We start from the raw sequence: 6,144 nt of genomic DNA, 5'->3' as shown, positions 1-6,144 counted from the left end.
CATTGACCTCAAAAATCAGTCTCCTCTCATCTGACTCTTTTGTGTCCAGTGGCAGCAGGTTCAGAGAACTACTAGTCCATCGTGGAGAAGGAAGAAAGAAGAATTTAGGAAAAATCGTTTTGAGTGAGGGGGAAAAAGGCACTATTTTGTAAGTTGCAGAGTGTGAAAAATTAAATTGTTGGCATTAAGTAGAGTCATTGGTGGGACTTGGGTGTGGGGTGGAGAGAAAGACAAAAGAAGTAAGAGTTTTTTTTTTTAAACCTGAGCAAATTAAAAAATGTGGCAGTGATTAACATTAGGACAAACAATCACAGGAAAATAAAATCACATTTTATCACTTTGCCAAGCAATGAACAATATTTACATAGTGTTTATAATAAAAGTAGTTCTTACTGACTTTAAAAATATGATATAAGATTATGATATGAGAATACTGGGAAGATGGCAGAGTGGAAGAAGTGTCAAGAGATGGACTCTGCATCTACAATAAATAGCAAGTGAATAAGTAATACTAAAATGAGTAAATCAAGAGACGGTAGTCTATTCATTTATTCAGAAATATGGAGATAAATACCAGAAGAGTTAAAAGTGGCTAAGCAGGATTAGGTGGGGTTATTAGGAGACTGATAGTATTTTGAGGGGTGCCTGCGTGGCTCAGTTGGTTAATATATGACCTTGCTCAGGTCATGATCTCATGGTCCGTGAGCTTGAGCCCCACATCGGGCTCTGTGCTGACAGCTCAGAGCCTGGAACCTGCTTCAGATTCTGTCTCCATCTCTCTGCTCCTCCCTCACTCATGTTCTGTCTCTCTCTATATATATCTCAAAAACAAACAAACATTAAAAAAAACATTTAGGGGCACCTGGGTAGCTCAGTCAGTTGAGCATCTGACTTTGGCTCAGATCATCATCTCGTGGTTCATGAGTTCGAGGCCTGTGTCAGGCTCTGTGATGACAGCTCAGAGCCTGGAGCCTGCTTTGGTTTCTGTGTCTCCCTCTATCTCTCCCTCCCCTGCTCACACTCTGACTCTCTCTCTCTCTCTCTCTCTTTCTCAAAAATAAACATTAAAAAACATTTTTAAAAAGCAGACTGATACTATTTTGATATATTTAGCTTAGCAACAGTTGTTCATGTATTACTTAGATAAAAATAACATTACATTATGAAAAATAAACTAAGCATTTCAAGTTAACAGGCTAGTTGTAGAATCTTATCTGTATTGCTTATGGTTTTACAGATTCAGACAGACTACTCAGTTTTCATCTTACTTTAAAGTGGTCTAATACTTCAAAGTGTGATTCAAAATGATCTTTCTTTATGCTGTGTTTTTTTCTTTATGCTGTGACAGCAACTGAAATAAAATGATATAAAGATAGGATTTGTCTGTTTTGTATTTGAACAATTCCTTATAATGGCCTGCATACTAACTGTTTTAGGAAAACTTGTAATGATATTTTAGTCCCCTTTTATTATATAAAAATGGCCTGCATTATTCTTCCATAAACAGACTTGCACAAATTAAAATCTTTAGTTCTCTGTTTATTCACATTCTCTTTCAAAGATTTCCTGACATTTATGGGTACATGTTACTAAATAATCACCCTTGTTAATTCTTATTGCATCAATGTCATGGTTATACTACTAATAATCACTTTAATAAAATTGGCTTTTATGAGACCAAGGTTATCTTGAACGAAGGCAAAGAATCTTCTAAAGAGTAAACCAATTGTGTAAATCACCACAGCCCTATTAAACAATGGGAAAGAAATCAAGGAGGAGTAGTGGAGCTTCATTTCCAGAGAAAAGTTAGAATTGTACATTTGGACTTGACTATCAAGTTATCTAGGAGACTGACTCCAACCTCATGTAAATGGCAGGGAACTAGGATGTAAGAAACCCAAATAACACTCCTGTTCTTGTGTTATAGAACTAATTGTCATCATAGACATGAATTATAGAGTGGAATATGAAGGGACATGTACTTTTTAAATATGGAATGCACTTTGGATTTTTGAATATTAAAAGTTTATCTATGTTCTTTCTCAGCTTGTCAATATATGCATAGAGAAACAAGAAAAGGTTAATTTAAACAAAAGAAACATTCTAGGAGTCAGCAATCATGAAAGTCATAGCACTAGAAGGGAACACTAAAAATCAAAAATGACAAATATAGGCTGAGTGATCTAGTGGCCTCACCCCATCCAGTGTACATTGTTCAGAGCAAATATATTGGAAAAGTTTTGATCAATATGAGAGGCAATTTGCCTAAACCATCAGCTGGTCATTTTATTGCCTGAAGTGCTTCTCTTTTCCTTAAATGTTTTATTTATTTTTGAGAGAAATAGTGAGAGAGAGCTGGGGAGGGGCAGAAAGAGAGGGATCCGAAGCAGGTTCTGTACTGATAGCAAAGAGCCTAATGCAGGGCTTGAACACACAAGCTGTGAGATCATGACCTGAGCTGAAGTTGAACATTTAACTGACTGAGCCACCCAGGCACCCCTGAAGTGCTTCTCTTTTAGCTATGTACTTGAAAGTTTGTGCGTTAGTTGTCCATACAATCAAAATTAGTATAAGTGTTGATTTAAGCAATAATCCTTAGATCGTTCCACTGTTTTCACTTCTATTTCCAAAGGTTTGTCCATCTTTCTTCCCCTTTGTTTATAGTGTAGATGTTTCCTCTATTAACAAAAATCACTCACCACATTCTTGAATAACTTTTAAATTAATCTCTCAAATAAAACCTTGTCAAAGACTGTCTGGAAATATTATCACCATCCAAATGAAATAGAAGAAAAGAAATAATAATAATTAGAGCAAAAATCAATAAAAGCCTCTAGCCAGGCTAACTAAAAAAAAAAAAAAAAGGCGGGTGTGGGGGGAGAATAAAACTACTAGTATCAGAAATGAGAGAGGGGACATCACTACAGAAATTAAGAGGATAATAAAGGAATATTACGAACACCTCCATGTCCACACATTTGATGACCATTTCAAGGAAATGGACCAATAACTTGAAAGACAATCAGACAAAATTCATACAAGAAAAAACAGAAGGTCTGAATAGCCCTATATCTGTTAAAGAAACTTAAACAATAATTAATAACCTCCAAAAAAGAAATCATCAGGCCTAGGTGGAGTCACTGATTTCTAGCAAATATTTAAGGAAGAAATTATACCAATTCTATACAATGTCTTTCAGGGGACAGAAGCAGAAGAGATATTTCCTAACAATCTATGGGGCCAGCATTGCCCTAATATCAAAACCAGAAAAAGAGATCACATCTAAAAGAAACTACAGATCACTATCTCTCATGAATAAAGACACAAAAATCTTCAACAAATTATTAGTAAATATAATCCACGATGCATAAGAAGAATTATATACTATACTAACTGAGATTTATCCCAAGTATACAAGGCTCATTTAACATTTAAAACTCCATTAATGTAATCCATCACATCAACAAATTAGAAAAGAAAACTAAAATGATCATATGAATAGATGCATCAAAAGTACTTGACAAAATCCAAACCCATTCATGATAAAAACTCTCAGTAAACTAGGAACAGAGAGAAATGTCCTCAACTTGATAAACATCTACAAAAAACCTAGAGTGAGAAACTTGAAACTTTCCCACTAAGATCAGGTAGAAGTCAAGGATGTCCTCTTTCACCACTATTTTTCAACATACTGGAAGTTCCTTCTAGAACAATAAGGCATGAAAAGGACATATAAGTATTGTAGATTAGGAAAAAAGAACGATCTTTGTTCACAGATGGCAGGATTGTCTATGTAGAAAATCTGAAAGAATTCACATAAAAACTCTTGGAATGAGTAAGTGATTACAGCAAGATTGCAGGATATAAGGTTAATATGCAAAAATCAATTATATTACATTTCTGTACACCAACAATTAACGAGTGGAATTTAAAATTAAAAGCGCAATAGCATTTACAGTAGTATACCAAAAATGGCACACTTAGGTATAAATCTAACAAAATATACACAAGATATAAATAGGAAAACTATATAACTGAGATGAACAAAATCAAATAATTAAATAAGTGGAGAGATATTCTGTGTTCATGGACAGGAAGACTCAATATTGTCAAGATGTCATTTCTTAACTTGATTTATAGATTTGATGCAATCCTAGTAAAAATTCCAGGAAGTTATTTCATGGCTATTGGCAAACTGATTCTCAAGTTTATGTGAAGAGGCAAAAGAGACAGAATAGCTTCTACAATAGCGAAGGAGAAGAACAAAGTTGGGGGAACTGACACTGCCATACTTTAAGACTTACTATGAAGCTACAGTAATCAAGACAGCATGGTATTGGTGAAAGAATGGACAAAAAGGTCAATGGAACACAACAGATAGCCCAGAAATAGACCCTCATGAATACAGTCAAATGACCTTTGACAAAGGAGCAAAGGGAATACAATGGAGCAAAGGACAGTCTCTTTAACAAATGATGCTGGAAAAACTAGACATTCACATGTAAAAAAAATGAATCTACATACAGACCTTATCCCCTTCACAAAAACGAACTCAAGACTGAGACTATAGACTTAATGTAAAACACACAACTATAAGACCTAGAAAAGAACATAAGAGAAAACCTAGATGATCTTGGGTATGTATGGTGATGCCTTTTTAGATCCAACACTACAGATACGATCCATGAAAAAATTATTAAAATTAAAAACTTCAGCTCTGTGAAAGAAAATATCAAGGGAATTAGGAAAAAAAAGCCATAAACTAGGAGAAAATATTTGCAGAAGACACATTTGATGAAGGACTGTTATCCAAAATATACAAAGAAACTCTTAAAACTCAACAGTAAGAAAACAACCCAATTAAAAAATGAGCCAAAGACTTTACAGACCCTTCACTAAAGAAGATATGCAGATGGAAAATAAGCATACGAAAAGATGCTCTACTTCATAGATCATCAGGGAGATGAATATTAAAACAACAAAAGACACCATTACACATCTAATAGAATGCCCAAATCTAGACCACTGACAACACCAAATGCTAGTGAGAATGTGTATCAACAGGAACTCTCTTTCATTGCCAGTGGGAAGGCAAAATGGTATAAGCCACTTTCGAAGACAGTTTGGTGGTTTTCTTTTTTTCTTTTTCTTTTTTTTTAATAAAACCAAATATATTCTGACCATATGATCCAGCAATCACACTCCTTTCTATTTACCCAAAGGAATTGAAAACTTCTGTCCACACAAAAGTCTGAAGATGAATATTTATAGTTTTATTCATAACTGCCCAAAGAAGATAAAGAGCTAACGACAAATTTGCTAAGATGTATAAATTCCTAAAACACATCAGAAATCTATGAATTTGGTTTTACTGATATGAGTGAGAGATTCACAAACTTAGCACAAATAATATAGGAATGTAAAATATTGTTTCCATGGGGCACCTGGGTGGCTCAGTTGGTTGAGCGTCCGACTTCAGCTCAGGTCATAATCTCACAGCTTGAGAGTTTGAGCCCCACGTTGGGCTCTGTGCTGACAGCTTGGAGCCTGGAGCTTGCTTCGGATTCTGTGTCTCCCTCTCTCTCTGCCCCTCCCCTCTCATGCTCTTTCTCTCCCTCTCAAAAATAAATACACATTCAAAAAAATTTTTTTTAATATTGTTTCCAACCCTACTTTCTTCAAGGACTTCATCGAAAATGCCATGGGAAAATATCTTTTGCTCTATTTATTTTCAAGTCATATAATTATATCCTTATAGACTAATATACATTAGAAAAAAGTTGATATTTTAGAGACCACATAGCTCTTCAGCCCCCCCCCCTTTTAATGTTTATTTTTGAGAGAGAGAGACAAACGCAGTGTGGGGGAGGAGTAGAGAGCGAAGGAGACACAGAGTCTGAAACAGGCTCCAGGCTCTGAGGTGTCAGCACAGAACCCGATGTGGGTCTTGAACTCAGGAATAGTGAGATCATGATCTAGGCCAAAGTCAGACACTTAACTGACTGAGCCACCCAGGAGCCCCAGCTCTACAGACCTTTTAAGAAAGATACTGAGCAAACACAAATCATGGATGGTAAAAGACAGTCTAGTTAGAGAATCTTCATTTATAAAAATTTACAGCTTTATCATTTTGAAATATTTTTT

The 6,144-nt window shown here is 35.3% G+C and overlaps 1 protein-coding gene across 8 annotated transcripts in view; it reads right to left on the bottom strand.

Moving 5' to 3' along the window:
* The window catches only part of VPS13B (vacuolar protein sorting 13 homolog B), an 804,655-nt gene that overhangs the window by 263,997 nt on the left and 534,514 nt on the right, over window positions 1-6,144 (bottom strand). The window lies entirely within an intron of this gene.

Source organism: Felis catus, chromosome F2, assembly GCF_018350175.1.
Source record: "Felis catus isolate Fca126 chromosome F2, F.catus_Fca126_mat1.0, whole genome shotgun sequence".
Lineage (NCBI taxonomy): Eukaryota > Metazoa > Chordata > Mammalia > Carnivora > Felidae > Felis > Felis catus.
This window is presented reverse-complemented; position numbering and strand designations above follow the sequence as displayed.